The sequence below is a fragment of the Pinus tabuliformis genome, chromosome 4_2 (assembly GCF_031772625.1).
Source record: "Pinus tabuliformis cultivar Carrire ecotype Pingquan chromosome 4_2, CPIR1, whole genome shotgun sequence".
Taxonomy (NCBI): Eukaryota; Viridiplantae; Streptophyta; class Pinopsida; order Pinales; family Pinaceae; genus Pinus; species Pinus tabuliformis.
The window spans coordinates 705847303-705860934 of NC_142304.1; positions in this window are offsets into that span (position 1 = coordinate 705847303).

Sequence of the window (13632 nt, forward strand, 5' to 3'; positions counted from 1 at the left end):
GGTAACCTTGAAATCGTACTTTATACCTGGGGGCATGCAAACCTTTTGGAGTGCAAGCAAGGAGCGGCTATTTATTTTTTAAATTTTTAGGTCCTCCCTTTAAACCCGTAGGTCTAACCCTTTAAACTCGTAGGATTAGTCGTTTCCGAACTTGCATAACGAAAGGATGCGGGGCATAGCTTTGGTAAGGCGCAAGCTCCATAAAAAATGGCATCTTACATGAGACATTCTTATCATATGACTGGATTATCGAGCAGTTTTAGCACATAGTTCATGCTCATTAAAAAATAAACATAAGATTGAGCAGTTTTAGCACATAGTTCATGCTCGTTAAAAAATAAACATAAGACCGAGCAGTGTTTTTCCGCGTTTAAGCTCGTTACAAAATGAACTACCCTGCGGTAAATAACCACCGTGAACGTAACATTATCAGCCATTAAAGTTTTGGTTGTGTTTGCACCGTCACCTCCACTTTTCCATTGGCCGATCGTTCACCTCCATATGATTGTTTACCCATTTTGAGGAACAGCTGCGAAGAGTGATTTCACTAGCCATCCTTGTGACACTGCCGTGATTGGAAAATTCCAACCTTTACCTGGAATCAACTGCTAACCCGTTTTATCACTCGTTCCTCAAAAGACGAGTCTTCTTTAAGCTCTTTTCATCTGACTCGTAAAATATGAAAAGATTGCCGAGTTTTGGCCTTCCAGCTCGTTAAAGCGACCGGAAGTGCCATCCCTCCTCTAGATTTTATTCTTTTTGGACCTGAGGGATTATTGCACAAAAAGATCGAGCGCTTGTTTTGTTCAGCTCGTTAAAACTATCGAAAACTCATCCCTTCTGTATTGTTTTATACTTTTTCGGACTTAAGGGATTAGATGACGAAAAAGGACTTTCGGAGTTGACTTTACGTACCTTTTCAGACTCTCTAAAAATGAAAAGGACCGAGTTATCTTTGTCGTTAGACTCGTTAAAAACATTAAATAGCGACAAACTTGTCTTTAGACGAGAACGAGTTTCACTATCGCTAGGCTCGTTAAAACATAGCGATGGGTTTGCCCGAAGGGAAAATTATAGAACAAGCATATGTTATCCTCCTCAAGCTTGACAAAAATAAAGAGGTACTGGTCAGCAATGACTGGGGAAAAATTGGGAAGAAACTCAAAGAACTTTATTGGTAGCAAGTCGCTCTTGAACATGACGCTTCCACTCTGTGCCTGAGTTGGGTTGGGTTGTTTCATTCACCGGTCACATCGCCATGGTCTCGCCATACCATCCACCTTTGGGGTAAATGCTACCAATCCATCACATAAGTGTCGCCGATATGTTCAAGAGAAGTCATCCAGAGAAGTCAACTGTGTCCCATCCACTACCATACATTATCCTTCATTCTTTCATGACCGCCACCCTGAACTATATATCATCAGATCGTTTTCACCTCCATCAAAATCATTTGCTCCGTTCCGTGTCACTGATGTGGGATACATTAAGGCCCTCCTTTGACTGATCACTTCTTGTCGACATCAGCTCATTATCCAAGAAGTTGATCTAGGAACAACCCCTTCAGTACTTTGAAGCTTGCATGCCTCAATGGCAAGTTTCTCACTTCCGGCGACAGGTATACATCAATGACCTTCGACCGAAAGATTTTGCGTGGTGTTCGACGCCAAGTCCTTTATTCACACCACGTGAAATGTACTGCAGTACCTTGAGGGTCATTATCATTATCGGTGATTCCTCTCGCGCTTGTTAACAGTTTACCTCATTAACTGGTAATCAAGCGATGTCTTTCCATGTTCGACTTCAGAACATTTCTCACATGGATCGACTTGTACTTAGAGTGAAGATCGAACGAGTTTGAAGACCCCGGATCTAGTTTCATCCATCCGGGCTGCGATATATATTCAGGAAAAAAATAAAGACATTGACATGTACAGCATTGCAGCACAGACAATCATCCTACCAAAGGATGATGATTTCAGCAGGATCATCAGTCTATCATCAGACAATTGTCTGTCCTATGTACACAAAAATGAATTTATAAAGCTGAGCATGGGAATGCCCGCCTCAGATAGATCATGAAAACAGTATGAAAAATAATGTATTGTATTGTATCTTATTACAGGTCTCCTCCCAGCATTGAATGAACTTCAGATCCTCCTAATAAAGCATTTCACCCGATAAACGGCCTCATACTTTAGGGGGCAACTGTTATAGACATTTTTGTGCCTTACAGCTATAAGCACGAAATGTCCATAATTCAAGGGATCTAAAGTCCCTAAAGATGTTGTTACAGCTCCTAAAGGAACAAGGTCAACCAATGACAACTTCTCCCAGAAGTTCTCCACCAAAAACCACTCAGAAATAGTCAATTCAGGATCAATTCAGAGGCTCCACTAGCTGCCTACGTTGAAATGCAGAGTTTACACTGGCTAGGTGCACTGCAACGCAGGTGGAAGCACTACCAGGGTGCGCTGAGCGGGAAATGACAAATGGCAAGCTCATTCAACGAGGTGGAAAGACCCTGGAAGCTTCCAGAATCTTCTCCAATGACACTTGCCTCAATGAATTCGACTAGTGATGAGTAAGAGGTTCTCAACCTCCAAGTGGAAGCAAGAACTGACAGAGAGAGGCCACAAGTCAAAACATAAGCTGACTCATCCTCTCTGCTTACATCTATATATGGATCTCTCACCCAGAGGTTCAGGAGGCTGGAATTTTGTACTTTGCATAGAATTGCTGTTGGTTTGAGATTGAGATTAGTACATTGGGTGATTTATGCTTTGTTGGAGGAGAGGAAGGGATTCCTTTGCTAGGAGGTAGATGCTGGATCGGAACTCACTTGGTTGTATCTCCTCTTGGACTTTATTATCATATCAATAAACTATTTGAGTTTCTCCTACATGTTGTATACCAATGATGTTTTGTTATGCTTACATGTTTAGCTTAATCTGATCTTGAGCTTTTTATGAATGTATATCTGTATCTTTGTGTAGTTTCTCTCTCTTGTGATCTTGCAGGAATTCGGTGAAGCTGGGCCGGTGAGGGAGCAAGAAGCTGGGAGCTACTGAAGAGAGGAGTGATTTGGATCGACAAACTAGCGGAAGACACAGGTTAGTTAGATCCTTCTTCCTCATTTACATTTCATAAAGAAGAACACTCAATTGGTTTACCTCGTTTGTTGCTAAGGTACTATCACACCTTAGAGTGGGATAGGGGCATTCCGAATTGGATACTTTTCCCAACAACAATGCCAGTGACGTTGCATGACCATTTCTGTTGGTTCAGATGCATCGTGTGGTTGTTTTTCCCCTTTCGGCCATGCTTTCCGTTATTTCAGTTCAACTATCTTACTGTCACAAACACTGACAGAGCCAACAACTTCCTCCCCAGGTGATTGATGGGAAGTGGGGTACGGGGGCATATGGGCCATTGGATGGGAAGGATCAACGGTCAGGATGTTGGTCAGGCAGTGTAGGACGAATTGAGGTGATGGTGAATGAGGGTCGTTGGATCGAGAGGAATGGACGAAGGAGATCAAACGCCACAAGCCTGAAGTCGTGGTGGGAGCAGAATAAGTCCGAGTCGTCAGATCTCAGATGAGTAGATCGAACGACTATCGGGTGGAGGAGGTGCTCGGAAGATAATGGTCAGGAGTGGTTTTACCCAAGCGGAAATAGCTTCTATTGGGCAGTAATTGGGTGGTAAGCAGTAAATGTCGGAGCCCGCCTGATTCCATTGATCGGGTGCCACGTAGCAGCAGAGGAGAGAGAGGAAACTGCCTTTATCGAGTAGGTATCCCTCTCGCTTGTTGCCAGAGTGATATGCGTGACAACCGTTAGATATGGTGGGAATGATCTAACGACGATGATTGATCGAGCATATCTCGTCAGTCAGGTGAAGTGCAGACTGTCAAATCGGTGGGGGGACACGGAGGTACGAGATGTCCTCGAGAAATGTGCAAAGGGCATGTATGAATGGAAAGGTAAGGTTTTTTGGGGGTTTTTTGCGCATTAGTGCATGGGGGAAAAAGTGGATTAATTCACATAGGGCCAAGGCGAAGGTGGATCTAGTTCTGATGTGAGGGTTGGGTTAGGCTATGAGTGAACGAAAATGAGAGTGGATGAGTGTTGAGTCCCAAACCTGCACTTCCCTATATACCCTTTCAGCCTTCTTTTTCCATTTACTTCATCCACCAAGCTGTCAAATCGTTGCATAATAGTCTAAAAAGAGCTTATGGAATGGTTTCCTAACTATGTTTATGACTGTTGTTTGATTTAGATTTTTGTTCAAGCAGCTGCGGAAACTTGTCACTTTCCGCAGCCAGCCCAAGTTTCCGCAGCCATTTTGTTAAAGGCTATGCTACAGGTGTCCAATGGAGAAACCAGCCACATGGGTAAGCTGCACGTGACGTGTACATGGGGTGTGTCCCCTCAGATCAGCCAAATCACTCATAAATAGTCGCGGTCAACGATGGTCAAAGGAAGGGCCAAATGAAGAATTTTGCGGTGGCACGGCTCTGTTTTGCCCACGTGAAGGTTTGCGTGGCACGATCCTTAGTTTTCGGAGGTACTGGCACACCTGGAGAGCAGCTCGTGAACTGAACCAAGCAGCCACCACTCCATGAATTCATGACCATCACGCTAGATCTCGGCTCAAGGAGATTTACGTGTCTCTTAGCAGCATAAATCTAGGAATTAGTTGCAGCATCTTTTTCTTATAAATAACACGTTGATATACGCTGAAGGGATTAGCTTTTGTATTGTAATTTTGACTGTTGTCACCCACTGTACTGCATTTCACTTTGCTTTAAATACATGAGAAGACAATTTTTCTGAATCGGATTTGTGACTAAGTGATTGACTGGCCGAGGTTGCAGAGGGCCCCTGTACACCAGAGCTTTGTATAGTTTCTTACTTGATTTCATTTACTGTTTTTTTTAATTATTGCTTGTATATATAGTGTGTTGTTTTGATGATCATTTGCTGTCTATATTTCCTTTATGTTTCTTTTCTAACTGCTAGCTGATCAGTGCTTATTTTACAGGTTTTGTTGTAGGTAGCCCGGGCAGATTTACGTGTTTTTTTTTATAACTACTGACATGAGATCATCTTGTCCTTCCTGCTGATTTTCATTTCCTGAAGTTTAATTCCAGCACTGTCATTTTTCAAATTGTGTTTTTCTTATTTAATTTTCTGCTACTTAGACATCATATTACTCATTTGTTAATGATTTCCTTTCTATTGTCAAGTGACTCTATTAGTAAGGAATCAGAATATTACTTATTGTAGTATGATTTAGTTTGCTTTCTTGCAATTTAAATATCATATTACTCAGCTTGTTCATGATTGCTTCCCATAAGGCAGATTGAGTTGAAGGGTAAAGGATCAGAACAGGGGTTGAAGTAGTGTGATTAGTTTCCTTTTATGCAATTTAATTTCCTGCAATTTAGATATCATATTACTCAGCTTGTTTATGATTGCTTCCCATAAGGCAGATTGAGTTGAAGGGTAAAGGATCAGAACAGGGGTTGAAGTAGTGTGATTTAGTTGCTTTGCTTTCAGTCTTTGAGTTGCTTTAAGTTCAGTTTTTACTTTCTTTTTCATACAACAGTAAGGATACTGGGCCATTGTCATTAGTTCACTGTTTGATACATTTACTTCCTCTTGAGAATTGATATTCATTACAGTTAGTTTAGAGCTTTCTTTTTGAACACTTTTAAGTTTGGAAAATCACTGTAGAAATCACCATTACCATCCATACTTAACTTTCAATTTCGCCATCACACACTAGGGAATCCATAAAAGATAAATCCAAAAACAAACTAAAAAAAACTCAAAAACGACAAAAGACTAAGAAAATGGTTATCTTGTACATATAGTACACTTCACTTCGTCAGTTTACGAATCCCGGATTGACATTTTAATTAGAAATTTAGAACACACTAAATTGACCAAACATTTTGGCGCCGTTGCCGGGGAAGTGAAACTAGGTAGCCAATTTCTTAAAAAAAAAAAAATTCAAGGAAAATTGATAACCTCTCAAAGTATGCTCTCTTCTTGCACTTAGCGTGATCTGGAGGATCAGAAAAGAGAAAGTTATTGGTTTAATAGTTTCTTGAGTATGCTCTCTTCTTGCACCTAGAGTGACCTGGAAGATCAGAAAGAGAATTATTAGCCTGACTTGAAGAAAAATAAAAATGATATGCATAGAGCAAGAGATTCTAGGGGAAGGTTTTTAGCTAGAGCCAAGAGTTCGATTTTCACAACTCCATCTACTTCAAGGAATAGACAAGAGACACCTCCATCATCTCCAACCTACACTCCTAGCCCTAGGATTCCTGGAATTCAAGAGGCAGTAGTTGAGTTAGGAGACTCTTCCACACCATCCATCGAATCTGAATTAGGAAAAGATCATTTCTTTCCTTCTACAGGGAGACACATTGTAATTGAAGAAGTAGAATCACCTGAGGAAGAAGAGGGAGAAATTCCTCCTCGTTCGCCATTAGTAGAGGAACCAGAGGACTCTAAAATCTCTGAGGAAACTACCATGATAGAAGAGGGAGTTAACGAATTTGGTAGAGGTAGAGGTAGAGGAGGGGGAGGAGGAAATAATGGAGGAGGTAGAGGTAACAATGGGGGAAATCGGGATGGAGATAACTCATTTGGATTTCCTATAGTCGATGAGGATTCTCGAGCAACAATGAAAAATATTTCACCATCTGTCCTCCCAAACTTCCATGGGTTAAGAAATGAAGATCCTGAAAAATTTCTATTTGAGTTTGAGGTCGTGTGTCGAACCTATGATTATCTGGAAGACTCTCAAAAACTCAAATTGTTTCCTTCAACATTGAAAGGAGCTTCTTTGAAATGGTTCATGGGATTACTCACTCAATCCATTAGGACTTGGAATGATATGAAACAAACATTTCTAGATAGATACATGGACTATTGTATGCCTACCAACCACAAGGATGAAGTATTTAAAATGGTACAAAGAGAAGATGAAAACTTGGAGGATTTACTTGAAAGATTCCAATACAATCTGAAAAGAGCAAAAATGAGTAACTTAGATGAGGAAACCTTGAAAGCCCTTCTATTAAAAGCCATTAGAGATGAATGGATAGATATTTTGAACATGATGGGAAAAGGAGACATATCTCAACTTCCACTTCATGATATAGCAGAGCTGTGTGTCCATCTCTCAAGAGGAAAATCTAAAACTGGAAAAGGGCCTAGAGATCCTTCTCTCATCAGAGCAAACAAATCTGCAACTGGATCAGTAAGTAGGGTTGAGATTGGCAATATGCTTGATGAATTCAAAACTGATATCTTAGGGAGTCTTAGTGAGCAACTAGACACTCTTAAGATCCATAATAAGCAGAAAGCAGAAGTTGAAGCTTTAGCCATCTTTTTCCCAAAATGTAGAAAAAAACATGCTCTCAGGGAATGTCCCTTGGATGCAAAAGTTGTAGAAACATGTGCGATTTGTTCAGAGAATCATGAGACCAAGGATTGTCCTTCAATTCCTGGGCTCAAAGCTGTCTTCCAAGGAGATCCAAATACAATTGTGTCTCTCTGTTTTGTTGCAAGGAGACCTTGGCAGGGGCAACAAAACTAAGGGTTTAATAACTCTATGAACTTTCAAACCCCACCAAATTGGAATCCTTGGCAACAACCTTGGTCCCAACCTCAAAATCCTTTTCAATCATGGGTACAAGACATGCAAAATCCTTATGGGAGATTTTCTCAATTTTATCAATATCCTCCATCTTTTCAAAACCAACAAGCTCCACAACTTCCAAATAAAAATCCACAACTATCATTGCCATTTCAACAACAACAACCGTCTCAATAGAACCCAAATTCTCAACTCTTGCTTCCATTCCAACAGAAGTCAAATCAACTTCCTTCCCAACCATTGCCAAACCCCAATAATAAAAACCCTCAAAATTCTTATATGGTAGAAGGTCAACAATTTCCTACCTATATGATTGTTCCTCTCAATGATGTACAACTCAAATCTGGTAGAGTTTTAGATAAACCTTCTATAGATGCCCAAAAGCAAATCATTTCTGAGGAAGATTCTCTTGAAGCCAATAAGGGTTCTGAAGCATCTCTTCAAAACCCAAGCACTCAGAAAGAAAAAGAAAAAAAGCTAACCCCCACAACTCCTATAGTTGAGCAACCTGCATCTTCATCGACACCTCCTTTTCCTGAAAGATTACAAATTGACAAAGGGGTGGAAAAACAAATCTTGTTGCCTGACTATGATTTCCTAGATGAATTGAAGAATGTCTGTATCAAGATTCCCTTGTTACAAGCCATTAGAGAGATTCCTATTCTAGCAAAAACAATAAAGGAGTTGAGTCTTAAAAGACCAGGAAGGAAACCTAGAGACACAAGAAGAATCCACCTGGTAGGGAAAATTGCAGACATCATGATGGGAAAAATTACTATGCAGAAGTATGTAGATCCCGGTAGTCCAATTATCAAAACACATATCAATGGGGTAGAAATTCCAAATACTTTGATTGATTTAGGGGCTGCTATCAACATTATGAGTAGACAGACTATGGAACAACTGAAACTTCCTAATCCTCTTTTTACACCTACTTTACTACAACTTGTAGATCGATCAATTATTAAACCAGATGGTGTATTAGAAGACATTTCAGTCTCCTTAGACTCTTGGGAATATCCAGTAGATTTCATGATTTTAACCCCCAAGAGTAATTTAGGAGGACATCCTCTCATCTTAGGAAGACCTTGGCTAGCCACAGCCGATGCTTTCAGTAGTTGTAGGTCTGGGGATATGTATATTTCTGATGGTAATTCGAAAAAGAAATTCAATCTGTATCTTCCAGCAAAAGCAATTACAGAAATAGGAGATAATGAGTGGATTGATGATGAAGATACTATACAACCTGTCTTTACGATTTCTGAAGTTAGTGAAGATAGTCAAATTTTGAACACATTAGATAACTTTGAAACATCTTCAGAATATGACCACACACAATTTCAGTTAGATTCTGACATTGAGTATTTATCATCTAGACAAATGTCTCTTTTCTCTATGGAATAGTTTGGTAGTTTCGCCATTGAGATATTTCCAGGAAAAACATTGAATATCAACAAAAATTTGGAAAGATCACTACAGGAAGAACTAACCAAAATCTTGCAAAAACATTCTACTGCATTTGCATGGGAATATACAGATATGAAAGGTATTGACCCTAAGACTTGCATTCATCACATCTACATTGAGGAAAATAGTAGACTGATCAGAAAACCTCAGAGAAGGATGAATCCAAACCTTAGGGAGATAGTGAAAGAAGAGCTCCAAAAACTACTTAATGTAAACTTCATTTATCCAATTTCAGATAGCCGATGGGTTTCTCCTTTGGTTATAGTACCTAAAAAGAATGGTAAACATGTTAGGATATTCCGACACATAGGAAATAGTTAAGTTCAACTTGGTCTAGTATAGAGTTAGGTAAAGTGTGTTTCTTTACCGTTGTACATTTTGTAACTTACAATCCGATGGTCACGATATGTAGTGATCCGACGGTTCACTCTCTCCTCGGTATTACGACACTTGGTCCGTGGCTTGACACCCGATTGGTCCATGAGTTCTATTTAAAGCGCATGGAGGGTCATTGTTCGGGTAATCCGTGCATGAGAGAAGCTTATGTAAACTTTCATTCTTTGATTAATAAATTGCCTGTAGTAGCCACGTTGGCGCAGGCCGTGGACTGTTTCCCTCTTTGAGGGTTTTAACCACGTCAAAAATACTGGTGTATTGATCTGTGATCTGGTTATGAGCGGTGTCCTTTTGGTGTTCTTTCTGAGGAACTTACCCTGTAAATTCCTACATGGTATCGGAGCTATTTGAGGGCCGCGTCCGTTGGTGATCCAAATCTGAAGCCGGTAGAACTGCATCCGACTGCTGTTTCCTAGATCTGCTGTTTCTGACTGCTTTCAGGCTGAGAGGACTGCTCTGTTGTGTTCGGAGCATCTGTTCTAGTGAGGAACCCCTTTCGTTTCACGCGAAAAGGTTTCCGGTAGCCCTAGCTGCGTCTTTTTTAAGATCTGGAGGTATACAGTGTTTATTTGCAGTTTACTTTTATTTTCTCTCTGCTTATTTCGGTTTCAATTTATTTAGCCTTTTTTTAACCGGATCTATACCTTTCATTTCTGCGTATGCTCTTTGCCCTGCGACTCTGTGCGATCTGGGCAAATCAGAAACAGAAAGGAAGGATTTTTCTCATGCGTATGCTCTTTTCCCTGCACCTTAGTGTGGTCTCGGAAAATCAGAAACATTGAGAAAAATATTTAGTTTTTCGGCTAAAGCTAACTTTGAGCCGCAAGGTTCATCTTTGAAAATATCTAGTTTTTTGGCTAAAGCTAACTTCGAGCCATAAGGTTCGTTTTCTTTGCATGTCTGTGTTGGGTTTTGTGTTTTGTGTTTTGTAGGGAAAAAGAGCTTTCTCAAGGCAAGCACGCAAACCAAGGCCCCCCCCCCCCCTCTCTCTCTCTCTCTCTCTCTCAAATTTTTTGTATAGATCAATTGGTTCAAAGCTATTTTAAGAGAGTAGAGGTCTTGGGTTCAAGTCTCCATTTTGTGGGGGCGGATTTTTTCATTTCTGCACATTCGCGCACTTTTCCGGCAACTTCAACAATTTTTTTTCAAAAAGCCATAACTTCTTCATCCGGAAGCCTTTTTTAGAGCCGTTTTTTTAAAACCGCCTAATTTTTCGAGATCTATCCATTGGAACACTTACTTTCAGCATCTTCAGCTTCAGTTTTTTAAAATGGAAAGTCCATGCCAAGTCATTCTTGACAGCATTAACTGCTTCCAATGGATATCCTACATCGAAGATTTACTTAGAAGTAAAGGTCTCTACAGAATAGCCACAGACCAAGAGAAGAAACCAAAAGATGAAGACAAGGCTGCAAAATGGGAAAATAGACAAGATCAAGCATGTGGTTTGATAGGGATGTCTATTTCTCCTGATCTTAGATTCCATATTGCAGAACTTGAAACTCCTCATGAAGCATTGGAACAACTCACTAAAGTTTTTTGGATTAAAAATGAAATTAGAGCCCATCAACTTGAAAATGAGTTGCTTACATTGGATCCTAATAATTTTTCTTGCATTGAAGATTTCTTGTCCAAATTCAAGACCCTTAGATATCTCTTGGAAGGTGTTAAGGTTAAGAAAGAAGATAGTAACCTTATTTATTCCATCCTTACTAAGTTGGGACCAGCCTACTCTGTATTTGTTTCCACCTTCCATTCTACAAGGGAAGCTTTCATTTGTCAGGAAAAGACTACAAGGCCCCTTCCTTTGACTCTTTTTGTGATTCTTTAGTAAGAGAACAAGAAAAACTCTTACACCTTGGTCTTCTTAATCTTGGAAACTCTTCCAAGAAAGCGTTAGCCACCCAGCAGCAACCAAATTCAAAGAATCCTAAGAAGTCATTTCCTAAAAAGAATGGTCCTAAACCAAACAAGGGTCCTAAGAAAACTCAGCCTCAAAATGAAAGATCATTTCAGCAAAATGATAGGACCAATAAAAACAAATGGAAGAAGACTGATAGACATTGTAACTTTTGTAATCGAGATGGCCACTTAGAATCTAAATGCTTTAAGGAGATGGAAGCCTTGGAAGCTGCAATGAAGAAACATAACATCCATGTGGAGCATTCTTCAACTTCAACTTCAACTTCATCTTCAGGAATGGCACTTTCTGCATGTCGTTGTCAATCATCTCAGTCTAGTTATGCATTAAATGTATCTTCTTCTTCTCATTCTCATGAGTGGCTCATTGATTCTGGAGCCTCTTATCACATGGCCAAAAACCAAGCCATGTTTTCTTCTTTAAATGATTGTAACACCAAAAATATATATGTTGGTGATGATAGATCTCTTAATGTTGTAGGGACTGGAACTGTTCATCTAGACAATGGTCAGTTTAATGATGTATTATGTGTTCCAACCTTATCCTGCAACCTTCTATCTGTATATCAGATAACTCATTCAGGTGAAGGTAAAATTGTTGAATTTTCACCTCATGATGTTGTAATCAAGGATCTAAAAGATCCTAAATAGATTCTAGCTACTGGTCTTGTTGATGATTCCACAAGGTTGTATAAGTTTCACAACTTTGGGTCATCAAATCTTCCCTCAGTATTTGTTGCTCATAATGATGAAGTGAGCAAACTTTGGCATGAGCGATTTGGTCACTTAAACTATCGCTCCCTTCAACATCTATGTAAAGAAAATATGGTGACAGGTCTTCCTATGGTATCTTGCAGAGATGGTGTTTGTTCCGGATGTGTACTCGGAAAACATCATCGAGACAGTTTTGAAAAACGTGCCTCTTGGCACGCCTCAGCCCCTTTACAGCTTGTGCACAATGATTTATGTGGTCCACTTCCTTTTGCTCCATTCTCTGGCTGCAAGTATTTCTTAACTTTCATTGATGATTTCTCCAGACGCACTTGGGTATACTTCTTAAAACTCAAGAGCGAAGTATTTAACACATTTTTGGCCTTCAAAGCCTTTGTTGAAAAACAATCTGGACATCAAATTCTTAAGCTAAGAACTGATAATGGTGGAGAATATGTTAAAAACACATTCATCAACTTTTGCACCGAAAATGGAATTCAAATGCAACATACTGTTCCATACACTCCACAAAAAAATGGTGTAGCTGAAAGGAAAAATCGCACCTTAAAGGAAATGGCTAATTGTATGCTGCAATCTAAAGGACTCAGTCTTAGTTTTTGGGCCGAAGCAATTAATTGTGCAAATTATATAATCAATCGCACTCCTACTAAGGTTCTAAAGAATATCACTCCAGAAGAAGCTTGGAGTTCCATTAAACCAGATGTAAGTCACTTTCGTGTTTTTGGAAGTGAAGCATGGGCCCATATTCCAGATGAAAAGCATAAAGCTTTAGAACCTAAGAGTGAGAAATGTACTTTTGTTGGATATTCTGAAGATGTAAAAGGTTATAGACTTATTCCATTTAAGTCCAAAAATGTTATCATTAGAAGAGATGTAAAATTTGATGAAAATAAATCGGCCTGCGAGCCTAGTCCGGCAGATGTGCCACATCTTCCTATCTCTTCTACTTTTGAAAACATTTCTTCTTCAGATGATGAAAGTGAGGATGACAATCCTCCCCCACCTTCTCAGGATCCTCAACTTCCAATATGGGTCCGTGCTACTCGGGATGCAGCAGGTGATCTTGCCGGTGATCCTACAGATCAGCGACGTACACGTTCTCAGTTTGAAAGAGCCTCTTCTTTACTGGCTCAAGCTCCAGTAAATCATGATCCTGACACTTTTGCAGAAGCTTCAGGCCATCCACATTGGGAAGTAGCTATGAATGAAGAATATCATTCTTTGTTGGCAAATGATACATGGGATCTTGTTCCTCTACCAAAGGGACGCAAACTTGTTAGATGTAAATGGGTTTACAGAACCAAGTATGGACCAGATGGGAAAGTTGATAAACATAAAGCGCGTCTTGTTGCTAAGGGCTTTTCACAGGTTGAAGGCATTGACTACACTGAAACCTTCTCCCCTGTTGCCAAAATGAACTCTATCCGCCTTGTTCTT